The sequence below is a fragment of the Hetaerina americana genome, unplaced genomic scaffold, assembly GCF_022747635.1.
Source record: "Hetaerina americana unplaced genomic scaffold, ioHetAmer1.1.p SCAF_5, whole genome shotgun sequence".
Lineage (NCBI taxonomy): Eukaryota > Metazoa > Arthropoda > Insecta > Odonata > Calopterygidae > Hetaerina > Hetaerina americana.
Window position 1 is genome coordinate 3,025,688 of NW_027287095.1, and position 14,706 is coordinate 3,040,393.

Sequence of the window (14,706 nt, forward strand, 5' to 3'; positions counted from 1 at the left end):
ATTAAATTTACGTTCAGATATACTCAAAGAGCAATTAAAGGTAAGAACTTGATTTCACTCCGTTTCAGATGTATTCCAGTTTTCAAATGAAACGAATCGCATACTTGAATATTTTAATACGCTCACAGTAGTGCACGCATAGTGTTAGACAGCCAAGCTAAAGAGAAACCTTTGCCTTTGCTCCGAGAGACAGCTCTATTTTATGTGTTATTTGGGAAAATAAAAGATGCTACAAATAGCATAAAAAACCTGGCCATATCTCCTTGCCGAAGTATCGAACACAAGCTCTCCGGACGAGAGGGCGAGTACATATACCAGACTTTACTTCTCTTCCCCTCTCACCCTTGGAGCCGTTCTCTTCTCCCCCCCCCCCGATCTCCCCTTCATCCCACATCCACTCCACCTTCTTCCTCCTCCTTCCTTCGCCGCCCTCCTCCCTTCCTCCCGCGCTTTTTGCCTCCCTTTCACACACTCCCTCCTCCACCACTCGCGGCTGTTGCTTTTTGAACGGTAGCAACAGGTTTTTCTTGCCACGGGACTAACCCGTAGACTTTATATCACATCTCCCAACTACCGCCTCTTCCCTCCCTCTCTCTCTCTCTCTCCCTCCGCCCCATTCCTTCCAGTCCCTTTTTTATGTCCGCCTGTGACTCCTCCTCCCTGCCATTTCCACCCTCCCACCACCACCACCCTTTCTCTCTCTAACCCTTCCACCCTCCCGCCATACCTCCCTATTTCATCCCCCTTCACTTCTTCCACCCCCTCCCACCCCCGTCCATCCCATCCCTCCGCTCGACGGACAGCGCTGCTCGTCGGCGAGCATTCTGCAGCAATCCTCCCCCTCCCCGTCGTCCCACCTCGCCCACTCCCCCTGCCCAAGTCTTTTTCTATCTCTTTTCAGTGACCTCCTACCCAACCACCCACCCGCCCCCCTCTCTCTCTCTCATCCCTCGGCGCGAGAGAGAGAGTAGCACCGCCGGCAATGAGAAAAAAGGGGGGTGGTGTTGAAGTGGGTGGCAGTCGGGGTGCTTTGACCTCCGTGTGCGATAGACCCCTGGTGAAGGCGAGAGGCGGTGGTCGGTGTCGGCGGGCCCCGCGTAATTACTTGTCCCCCAATCATCGCCTCTCTCCCTCGCTGTGACCACTGTCGTACGTGCGAGAGGGTCGACCGCGTGTGTGCGCCCGTGTGTTCGTGCCCGCCCTCTTCCTCTTCGAGCGAGAGATCGCGGCGACTCGATTGCGCGGGTCCCCCGGCGAACCCCCCCTCCTTCCCTCTCGCTCTCTGCGTCCCAACGCGGGTGTGGGGGGATGGGTGCGGGGGAGGGGTCCGCGGCGGACACGCGCGGTGGGTCGTGGGCCGACGTCTCCTCTCCCCCGCCCCCTCCTCCCCGACACCCCCTCGTCGCTCCGAGGGGCGCCGCGACCAGGATGCAGATGGGGAGGGGGGAGTGGAATGGGAAGGCATCACGGGGGGGGCATGGATGGCGTTGAGCGGAGGGGGATGCAGTCTCCGCTAACATGGGAGAGGAAATTAAACAGCGATCGAGTTTCAGTATTTACTCCACCTTAAACGCGATAACATGACATGACAGGTACTAGGGTAAATGAGTTGAAAAAAAAAATAAGGTAAGTTGTAATTAACATTTTGTAACTTTATTTGGCGAAAGAGGGCACCTGTCGCTGGAACAACTTCGATAAATGGTTATGGTATGATTAGCGGAAGCAATTAAAATTGAAAATAAACGAAAGGAAAGCACAAATGAATCCATAGATGATGCAGGATCGCCTTATTTAGGAACCAATAATCCATCGGGCAGGCTCATTTAAAAATGTCGCCATGGTGGTCACTTCATTGCAACACAGCACACCTTGTCAATCTCCTCTCTGGAATAGTACGCCCGATTCAGGAGATGAATTCCTCCCGCTGCGCTGACTTTATATTTCTATCTATTAATTTCAGTTAAATTACTGTTTGATGCATCTAGTAGTAAGATCAAGTTCATTGATTTCCAAAAGAAAAATGATGAATTACATTGCACCGGAAATAAGATTACTTTTACCTTTTTTTTCTCGTTTGGGTCTTTCATTACTCATCCCGTTCAGTCAACAATGCAACCAATTTTACATATGTCATATGTTACAGTCATCGCGACCTGGATTACATTTGTAAAAAAAGATTATGATTTCAACGATTGAACAAAGCTTTATTTATATCCCTTCATGTAAGGGCTTAAAAATAAATGAATACTTATATTTTCTATCTGAATTTTAATTTAATTCAAAGCGAAGCGGTGGTCTGTAGGAGAGAGCGTGTGGTTGCCAGCCGAATGGGTTGACCGGGTCGACGCCTCATCCATTCATGGCAATTAATTCAAAATTCACTGAAGCGAAGAACAATCCGGCACAAAGGAACAAGAACGATTCAAATTACCATTTTCTCTTCAGTTTTTCTTGAAATAATCGGGATGATAATGTAAATACCAAAGAGTGAATGATCATGAAGTAATACTCGTAGCAGATTGATTTCTCGAGAGACGTGTTGCAAATAGCTCCCACGACGGCCTCCTCGAGAGAATAATAGAATTAATATTAAATGGGAACACTTTTCATCGAATACTTGAAGCAGATGATGAGAAATATTCACGTGGGGAGGGACTAACAAATTAAGAGGGAAGTTGAGGAGAGACTGAAGCGGAAAACTATCTTCGGATGGACAGTTAATGATGATGATGAAACCCTATGGCAGTTTCTTCTTAAAGATGAACCGCTCTTTTTTTCCACGACAAGGGTTGGGTTGTGTTTATTGAACTAAGTGGCCTCGGCCGTGGGAGCACCCCAAATCCAATTACCTACACCGTAACTGCTTATGCCGGAGTGAAAAACGAAAGGGTGCGACAAGGAACGTCAATCAATGCACCAAGTATTTTAAAGCGCATGTTCAGCGTGCGCGGGTGTTTTTCACAGAAGGCGTCACTCTTAATTGAGGACCCTTACTCTGCTTCACGCCAACCCTGCCTAATGAATGCAAAATCGAACTTCGAATCACCCTGAGGAACTTCTGGACACGCCTCAGCATTCGATTGCCGTGTCTCGGGCTGCTTAGTTGTGCTCGCGGCCCTCGTGCGATTGGGGCGAGGATGGAGATGGTGCGGGACGGGGCGACTCGAAGGGGGTGAACAGAGTCCCATCCGGCATTAACCTTTTTGTTTATTTGCCCTAAAAGGAGTGAGAGGGGTCACAAAAATGAGAGTGGCAAGGAAAGTTACGAAGACAACCACCAAGTAGCGTTTGGGATACCACTAACAAATCCGGCCACCACCCCCGAACTCCCTCCCCTCGGCAGCCACCCTCAAAAACCCGCGCCCTGGGGGTGGGAAGCCAGTACATTCGCCATCGCACCATCCCGAATCCCTTGCGCAGTCAAACTTATGATCGGTGAGTCAATATTAGAGGTTTGGCAATAGTAATTTGTGAAGTTGGTACATGAAAGACCATGTCAAAAAAGGTTAATTAATCCACTAGCCTATCGTATAATACCAGATATGATCTCAAGCATTGAAAGCAGAGGATTAAATTTACATTTTACTCAGATTTACCCAGATGAGTCAGAGAAACGTGCAAGGAAGCTCCCAACCAGGATTTTAAAAGATATATACTTCGTCCTTCATTTATTCCAAAGACAGTTTCGTTTTATTTACATCTAAATGCGTCCCATATCTGATTGGCTATTCTCCTTTACTTTCAACAATAAATTTAAATGGGGAAATCAGAATAAATGAACTAAAGGTCTAATATAATTGTTGTTGCTTCATTCTTCCATTCTCAAGATTTTAATTATTTCCCTGTGATTACTGAAATAATAAAACATCTGCTTTTTCAATTTCTTAAGTGACCTGTTTGAATTTTTTTTTATTTATACATTTTTTGCATCCTATTAGATTCCCCTATCATAATTAAAGATGTAAACACAGGTTATATACAAAATTATAACTAATAGTACCACTAAAGCAATCTTATTCAAACGCCCCATCGGCGGCTTTCAGGGTAGAATATAGGTGTCGATCGTAAGAATAGATAAAGTGATATTCTGTTGACAAATTAAAAAAAGTTGGAATATGCAACTTATGGATAATGCCAATCGACAGTGTAGCAAGAGAAACGGTATTGGCACTAGTCACAGCACGTGGGCGCAAATGTGATCACAGGAAAAGTATCCCTTGTGGAATCCTGAACTCTACCGCTCCGGGAGGGCACGGAAAACTGCGAACTTACCTCTTCCCCTTGCAATAATCTTTCCCGAGATGAGTAACCCTTCGCAGCACATGAATTACCCTTATTTTAAAGAAAAAACCCTAAGGACGAATATAACCCGAAAAACTCGTTCTCACGACCAATCCATCTTGCAAAGGGGTACCGTTTCTCTCCATGAGTACAGCATAAAGTTGAAATTAACCCGTCCGGCACATCATAATATATATTAATGCAACGCTTTAATTCTTTGACCTGTCATCGCGGGCATCGTCAATAACTGACTGTCACAAAACCTTACCCTCCCCCAACGACCTTCCCCATTCCCATTTCAAAACCACGAAGTCTCGCGCGCAAGGGCACCCCCATCCCCACCTCTTCCCTCCGCCCTCTCTATCCAGACGAAAAAAAACTGCTCTCCTCCTCTGTCCTTCCATCCCCCCCTCCTTCCTTGCTCCCCCAAAATTCTCTCTCCCCTCCCACCCCACAGTGTCTCCCGAGTACACCGGCCTCTGCTCCCTTCACTCCATCTCCCCCCATCCTCAAGAGTCCTTATCCCTCCATTTCTCATCCTCCGCCTCTCTAATCCCCAGTATATTTGTAGCAACTACTGTCAGCTGTATTGCAAAGTATCCTGCTTAAATGCGTCCATTCGTCCCGCAACATTTCTCTTCGCAAAATCGGTTATCGAGTTATATCAGGGGTCTCGGTCGTGTGCCCGCTGGGTTTCATAAATGCCTGCATGTCGACGTCGACGAAAGAGCGCGCGGCCATGAATGTTAGGACGTCAGCAGCTGAAGGAGACGAATCTCAAATAAGTAAGAATGTACCTACAACCCTTTTTTAGGCATTTCTTCGTGGAACTGGAACATGATTGATTTAAAACTTGGCTCGGTTCGGCCACTAGTACCATCACCCTGTTGGCTTCCCACACCGCTTTGCCTTTCTTTCCCTTAGACTCGTTTTTAACAAGGAAAAGTGTGGAACTGGTTGCCCTAAAGCGCCTTGAAATAGCACTTACGGGAAATCAGACATTGAATTATGTAAAACCCTATTGTTTTCGGGAAAAATAGTTGAATAAATGTAGAAAATATAGTTTTGGCGCGTCTACCTAGTAGAAGGTAGACGGACGAAGAATATGGGAACCAAAAGAATGGAAACTGTTCCATTCGGTGTAGACTTCATTAAAATGGTTGTCAACCATTAAAAAGATAAGGAGGTATTACTTTAATTTTTGTTCTGGCAAATTGTTTACAGGTTAACAACTCCAGCTTAATTTTAATGAAATATATCAAACATTTGTAGAACATAGCTTATTTGTCCTTTTATTTCGAAAATGCATATACATTGAGCAGATATATAAGATCATATTATTTAAAAAGTGTATGCGATAAAGTTAAATACAACTCATCCCCCAATATCTCACGAAAATAGTAAATAGTATCGTCTTCCCATGCAGTATACTGAATAACTAAGTACAATGCAATAGTTATTCGATTATTATTTTGTGCCATCATAAGTAATTTGCTCATGTTATTAAAAACAATTCATGTTTTATTGAATATTTTTCCAGCACTGCATGCAAATTATTTCGCATAGCCAAAACTACCTTTTGTTGCTCGACCCGTCGCCTGCTTGTTATCTTCTTCACCATTACCCTCTCATTAGTATAGGGAGCCAACTTGTTGATTTCTATATCCCTTGTCCAAACATGAGTTTTTTTTAACCATTCTAGCTTTGAACAAATCTACATAAAACCTTCTTTCAAGTTGAGATTTTCGACGCATTTAGTTATAACAAATCTAAGTTAATAAAATGCTCGAGATCTGGAGACATCATGGAGATATAGTGGAGATTTGACACATATTTTTTGCGTGATTCGCAATTTTCAATTATAAAGAGCATCCGAGATTTCGCTGGCAATTGACGGGAAGAATTAAAGGAAAATAAATAATAAGAAAAGAAACCCTTCAAAATCGCCAACGACAAATTGGAAAGCATTTTTTCATTACAAATCCGGGCGAATCAAGAACAACGAAAGTGATTCACAAAATTTTGTCGGAAATGGGAAATACAACCCAATTTTTTATATTAATTCATGAATTATTCCGCCAAAAATAAAGCTATTCATATATATAAATGACACTTAACAGAATTCAATTAGTTCCTTGTTTCCTAATTTCAACAAAATAATGAACTCTTGAAACCATCACACATTAATATAATTTTGGCGTGTGAAATACATATGATTCCTGTATTCATTAGAAAAAGAGATAAATTATTCACGACTTCGAAAGGGGCATTATTTTTTTGAGCATTTTTATCCCAAGCTTTCTACAAATGACTCTTAATTTTGGGAAGTAAATGTGATTCCTTGCATATCTGGATCCGGTACTTATCTCTGAAGTAACCTTTATTTAAACTCCCGAATTCTAATTTTCCTCTTTTATCATTATCGAACGCATAGAATAAGCATAAAATAAAACTTAAAAAGACTCCACAATGCACTCTTGTAAGTACCATCGGTTTTGTCCACTAAGATATCATAGCAAAATGTATGATAACAAAACAGTAGAAGTTATGTCATCTGTGGTCAATTATTTACAACATGTATAGGTATTACGTTGTATCTTAATTAAACGCGGTACTTGAAAATAATCCGAAGTGGGGCATATGGACGGAGTATCGCGGATTAAACCTGTAATGGTCTTCCAAATCATGAAAACAGCGCCACCCATCTGTAAGAACTAAGAAAGCATCCTCAAAGAAATATGTAGATAATTTTTTTGTAATATTTATGGAGGAAATCAAGAGAATATATATACATATATATATATATATATATATATATATATATATATATATATATATATATATATATATATATTTATACATATATATTTCTATATAATTATATATATATTTATATATAATTATATATATGTATAAACAATATATGTATATATATATATATACATATATTGTTTATAACGAGCATCCAAAACATTTTTCATTTGGGAGAATTTTTAACTTTTCCTGTTTAAATTTTTTAACATTGATTCGACATTCTTGTCTTATTTTCTCGTCTTACAATATAATATACATTTTTCATTAGATAAAATGAATAATAGGCGTAATATTTTGACTTCAGTTTCATCCACCCGAGGAGCTCGTTTAAATATCTTGTTCCTTTTACTTTCCATTTTATTACCCTTCTTTCTTCAATTCCTGTCCTCAAAATTCCACAATAAATTACCACCGGAAAATTCAACTCTCTACTATTGAAAGCAGAACACTAAGGCTTTGAAATAAAAAAGTCGATTCAATTAATAGTTCTTTTCTGGCAGAATGACTCAAATTAAATGCACACACATTTATCTTTAAAATAAGATGAAGAGGACATAAATCCAACTTGTACGATAGACCACTGTTTTAAATAGGTTTTTGCAGCATGCTTTGGCCCAATAAATGAAGAAAACGTCGAATGGTGTTAAAATTAGACAGTCAAGTGTCATGAGCACCTAACAAATCTTCATCGAAGGCAATATTTCTTCGATCAACTTGATGAAATATTTATCACGGAATTGTATAAATTACTCGAATGGAAAATTAGTATTATTTTGACTTAAGTATTGAATTTTAATGTTTAAAAACATTGCTTATTCTCAGTAGAACCTGTTGTCCAAGCGTAGGGATAGTGTTATAAATAAACGTGGTTAAGATATACGTTACGGCAATAACGACAAAAATTGGCTGTTATTAATTATTATTATTTATTATTTAATTATTATTTAATATTAATTTAATATTTAATAATTTAATATTTCGTGAGAATGTGAACATTTCAACTTCTAGCGAATGGTCAGTTCGAACTAAAATTCTATAAATACGAAAAGAACCAAGTCCACATTTTTTCACTTTTTCCGAATGTCAATTTTTTCTATTTCTTCTTCCTCCTCCATTACCTTCCTCCTGGATTCCGCCTTTCAAGACCTCTACACCTCTCAGTTCTCGAATTTCTTACTTCATTTCTTTCCACTCCTCCCTCTGTCTCAATCTCTCCTCTCCTCAACGTAGAATCATCCTTCCCCCTGTGTTTTTTTGCCAGCCATGAGGGTTATGTCAAGGCATCCTTCAGTAAACATCAAAGTAAATCTGAACTCTTTAACGTTACTAAACGCTTACCGATGCATTTAGCAAATTCTCCAACTGACAAGACACCCTTGCGTGCATCGATGGAATAAAATTAACATTGCCTTTGTGATAGCCTTAAGAAACCATATGAAATTATTGAACGAGTGATATTTCAATGATTTATAAAAAAAGAAAACAATAACTACCTGTGGAAGACTGTCGCTATTATATTGCTAAATGCAAGAAAGCCCTGCAGGGAGTACTTCAAATGTCACAAAATCATGACCATTCCCTGCATCTACATGTATAATGTGATTTTGCATGCCTGCACCAAAACCCCCTTCACTGGTCAGAAATAGGGATGTTCACAAGTATGACACCAGGGGTAAGGCCAATCTTCACAATGGCCATTGCAGAGTAGCAGTACCACAAAAAAAACCAGAAGTTTCAGGATGACTGCTGTTTAATCGACTTACTGAAGAGTTAAAACGAATACTCCCCCAAGTAAATAAATTCAAAAAATGTTGAAAAATTTCTTTTTAAAGAATGTTTTTTTATAGCATCAAAGAGTGCATAGAAAGAGCCAATGCAGGGAATTCTGTTTTCTAAATCTTTAATACTGACATATTTCATGTACATTATTATTCCAATGAATTTGTATATACTATATGTTAATGCACCTATAAATGTAATTGAATCTTAACGAACCGCATACAATTATGCATTGTTCTATGGCGAATAAATCTACCTACCTATCTATCTATTGCAACAGTCATATTGACGTAAAAAATACTATCATATTTTTATCAATTTCCTTCTCTTTCCTTCTTCTCTACATTCCCATCTCCCTTCCCTCCTCGCTACTTCTTCCTGTCCTTCCACCCTTCATCGCCTCCCCCTCCTCCCGGTCCTTTCATTTTCTCGCCCACCCTCACCCTCCTCCCACTCGCGACCTTCGTCATTCCTCTCACCGCGAGGGAAGCAGCTCTTCCTCCATCTCCGTCCGATAAAAAAGAATGCCACTCTTTGTCCCTCCCTACCCGCCCTCCCCATTCCACACACACATAGACACACTCACACACACACTCACTCACCACATACCCTCCCCGCCACCGACAAACCATCGCCAATCCCTCCCCCCACTCCCCTTTCAGCGACCCCCACCGCCACGCCAGCATCCCCTGCCTTCTACCACCTCCACCTCCCAATCCAGCGGAGAGAGCGTTAGAGAGAGAAAGAGAGAAGGAGGGAGGAAAAAGGGAGAGAGAGAGACAGCGTCCTCTGTCAAGACAACCTTTTTACCTTGCTTCGCCGACTTCCTCACCCCAACCCCTTCCACCCTCCCCGGTCCTCGCACCCTCCCCCTCCTACCCGTCCGCCTCCTCACCCTCCACCCCTCCCCCAAACACTCTCTCTCTCTCTCTCTCTCCGCCTTTTACTCTCTCCGCTTCGCTCCCCCCCCACAACATTCCATCGCGACTCCCTCCCTTCATCCTTTTAGCCATTCCCCCCGACCACTCTCCCACCCACCTCTCCTCTCGCCCATGTTGTATAGACGAACACTAAGACCTCCACAACTTCCATTCCTCTCCAATCGATCGCAAAAGTTATTACACTTTCCGCTTCTTCAGAAACAAGAGGAGAGAGAATATATCTCCTCTTTGCATCCTTTCCAACCCCCCTCGCCCAGACCCGGAGATAACGAGACGATCTGGATTGGGGGAAAAAACTGCGCCACACGTATCGAGAAAAAGTTGGAATTTATAACGGAAACCGGGATGGGAAATGTTTTTAATTTCACTTTGATGCCCCGTTGTGGTTGGAGGGAGGAGATGAGGAGACGGTTCTAAATATTATACGATCTTCGATTAGGTCCAGAAAATCACTCGTGGTTACTGAGTGTGATCGCTTAAATGATATTTGATCAATTCTGAAAATGGCAAGGTTCATATTGGAAATCTAATGGATTATAGAGAAAATATTAAGAAAAAATGGGTGACCAAATATCTCACGTCACGTCGAACAAAACAATTCTCAACGCCGCGGATGATGGTTAACCAGACTTCATTTCCCATCGGGTAACAATTTCATTCATCGCCAAGTACGTGCGAGCTGGTGCCGAGTTAAGAGTGAGTGGTGACAAAAGAATTAGGGTTTTTTTCTTAATGGGAGTCGTAAGTCTAACGAAATAAAGAGCGTGAAGGCGTGAAGCATGGAAAGCGACTGAATGAGCCAGGAATATATTTTTGCGGTGAGCATCGGATTCATTCTGTTCCCATACGAAGCAAGCGAATGAAACATTGAATGCTACAGTCTATGCACATGTTACCATGGAGATAAATTCTTAGAAGAATGACAGGAATATTAGAACACGAAACTTAAAGGTAAATGAGAAATATTCAAATTTCGGAATTCTAAAAAAAATTCCAATTTCTTTTGGAATACTATACTTGCACAACGGTCGGTGGAATTCTAGAAATCTTCAATCGGCACATTGCGAGTTTGGTGCATTAGAGAACTGAAATTTCATCTCACAGAATTTGAAATGCTACTTGAATAAATATCAAATTGGCATTGAAAGAATATTTTACAGCTGACGTTTTTTATGTGTTTTTCGAAATTTCACCCTGTCAGAATAGTTATTCCGACACATTATATACATAGTAGACGGTGAATGTAAATTAAACATAGTTATTTTTCATTAAAAATCCGCCAAAAGTCTATTCTTACAATTTCCGCACTCCATAGCTTGTAAGAGTCTCCTTACATGTCAGTTTTGTCAGAAAGGACAACCATGCAGACCCTTGAACGATAAAAGAACCGCGAGTTCGTGAGAGATGCGGCCGAATCTGAAAATAAGTTGGCGGAGTATGCGTCACTTTTTTTAAATTGCTAATATTCTTCTTTCAATATAAAACTCACTGTTTATGGTTCTCATAACATATATTGAACGACCATGGCGGCTGACAGGGTTGTGCACGGCAGACCGCCCGCCCCCTTCCTCCACGACGCGGCCGTGACGAGGGATGCCAGCATGAATCGGAAGTCTGCCTTTTCAATCACTTACTAATCTCCTTAACCAAATAAGGAATTAAAAATGGTTGCGCCGTGCCATTTGAACTCTTCTATTTATAAATTAATATTGCTGTTCGAGGGCATTTTTATATAATTAATAAAATCAGCAATTACCGATTCTTTCGCAATGCTACATAATTTGCCTTATCAAAAAAAAATACCGAAATACGATGACGACATGCCTTGCCGTTTTATAAGCGGCTTTATTTTTCAGAGGTCGCCTAGGCTAATGTTTAATCAAAACATTAAATAAGAAATTACATTTAAATGAATAAGACAGATAATTTCATCATAATATTAAGTCTTTGTAAAATATGAACATGTTAATGTAACAATTTTAGAGTGTAAAAATCATTCGCTCTGGCCGGAATCCGGGTCAAGGCGAATGATTTTTACACTTCAAATTGTTGCATTGAAATGCATATTAGCGGATTGCTCCGTTAAAAGTTACTGTGCGCCATCTCCCGCGGTTTCTTGGAACTATGAACATATTAATCAAAACGCTAAGTAAAAACTGAGAAACTATCATCAGTAGAAAACCGGAACATAGGACTATGCTCTTGAGATCATGCAAAGTTCTTAAAAGAACTTGCATGTACTTAATGCAATGCATAAAAATGAACCTAGGTACTTCTTACGCACGACTTCGATGAAACAAGTCATACGTGTATTACTAAGCGTTTAAAGAAAGCAATTGTTACCCCTTATATGCAATCGCAATCATTAAGTGATAACATTAGGGCAGGCCTGAAGAGCCTACTTGAACTCAACTAATAATGTCGCCTTGCACTTGCTCTGCCATTTTTTTAATTCCGATTGTTTGCAGTTTCATGATTTGAGACTAATATGAGGGAAGAACATTCTAGACACCTATTTGTTAAACAATTTCGATTCAAACTGTCTGAATTGTTTGCATAAAAAGTAACGGGAAAAGTTTGGGAAAAATAAATATATTTCAGATATTGCTACAATGCCTCTCAAAATTCTTCATAGGGTCGATGCACTTTTATCAGCGGCTTTTTCACGACTCGAAGGCTCCCTGGGAGGCAGATTCCGGAAAATCCTTAAGGGTACGCGTGCAAGCTTCTTTGACGGCATTTAGGATTCCAAAGTGGTGTCGTTTGAGGGGCGATTTCTCTTTTGGGAATAGGAATTAGTCTGTTGGTGCCAAGTCGGGACTCTAAGGGGGTTGGGGAATCGTCGCGATGTCGTTGTAGAAAGTCTTTGCAAGCAGAAACTCGATTCTGCGTTTGGCTGCCCGTCAAGACCTTCGGGACGGTTTTAGCGCAGATCTTTCGCATCGTCAAATTTTCAGTGATAATAGTTTGCACTGTCATCTTCTCAATGTCAATGCGATCTGAATCTTGCGCACACTAAACCGACTGTCTGAATTTAGCACTTCACGCACACGTCAGGAAATAAAACTGTTACCGATACTTTTTATACAAACCATATTTTGATGTGTCAATTGGCAAACACGCTGTTGAAAGTAAATACGTTTTGAGACCATTACAAAGACATCTGAACAATATCCCGCAAGCCGCTGCAAGTACGTGTGGCGGAGGACCGTAAGGCACATGCGATTCATTCACGACTATTAGTTTATAAATAAATTTGAATATATATTCGATTAAAAATAAAAACACTCGTACGCGTACGCATATACGTGGCTATATGCATGATGGAATAAGTAATTAAACCTTAGATACGAGCAATGTAATAGAATAAAATCGACAATGCCTGCTTGAAGTTCCGAGTTGTTGTCAACGACGCAAACAACTGAGGTAGCACAGTACATGTATGAACATGCAACAGCAATTTCATAGACAGTGGATTGGTCACTATTACCATCCATTACGAAGTGGTGAGAAGAAAACTCGGGACCTAATTTAAGAGTACAGAAAAATAGCTCTACTTTGGAACTAACGTGATAATAAATTATAAAAGCATTCGCTAAATATCGAATACAATAAATTTAGGCCGTAGTAGCTTAGTGTTAGAATCATTTGATTACGGAATGAACGGTTCCAGGGTCAAACGCGGCATGTGCTGCGGATATCCCCAAGTTTGGTCCTACCAATCCCCGCCACACGCCCTTGCTGTGGCTAGTGCAGCATAGGGTAGACACAGAAGTAGGTAAAAATCATTCTGAAAATGTTGTCAAGGGAGATATTCGTGATTTTCTATTCTGCATATATGTAGAAACGCCGTTTACGCCTAATTTTTTTTTGCCATCCCCCACATCTTCCCGCGGGAAGGGAGAGATACTGTTCATAGACAGATAGACGTCTTTAGTTCTCGGCGAGTTTGAGACTATGGAGTCTCTTCTACCACCCAACCCTGGAGTGACTATGATACCCTGAAGTGACATGCAGAGGTGCCACCCAGGAAGAAGAACATGAAAGAGTAAAAGAATAAACACTTCATGGGTTCAAATGATTTTGTGAAGAGCTCTGTCATCAGCTGGGAAAAAATCGACCACGGGTTACCTGCCATGCTCCCAACTTCGCTCTCTTCATGTCTGGCCTCTTCAACCCTTTTAAACACGTCCATGCTTATTATCTATTATATTATAATGGTATCCATTCTTGGTCCTGGCCTCTGCAATTGTTTTCATGTCCATTCCTTCTAGTAGTTCCTTCAGATAATTTTTGAAGTTCTCAATGGAAGGAAATATTTCAGTAAACCGGCAATTGAAAGGACAAAAATGAATCCTCTAGGGCCGTGATATGTGAAGCGCTGAGTGTGTTGACAATAATGAAGAAAGGAGGGCAGCAGCCAAGAATATTTGCATTGAAAACTCATCGAGAAATAAGAAATAACTCATTCAAATTTTTTCCAAGCTGCAGGAGATGGAGGCGGGTGATGCCGTATCATCATAAAATCAATGGGCTAACAGCCTTCTCAACTGAGAGTTGATGGGGCATTCGATCCGCCAAATATCTGAAGAGAAGATTCTCGGAGAGGAATAGCGTCTCATACTCACATCACTCTTTTCACACCCACACTTTCTCGAGGAACTTCTGATATGAGGGTCGAATTCTAAGAAGCGCAAACGGAAAAAGAGGCAAGGAAGCAAATCATGGAATTCGTGATAATGCATCAAAAACATTCTGTCTAGTGCGGGTGACCTTTCAAAACTGTCCATTTTCATCGCCACCTTCGATTCTCTCGAGCAACGAAAGCCATGGCTCGATATAAATCGCTTTACATTCATAGAATTTTATTATCTTTTGGAGGATCCCAGGA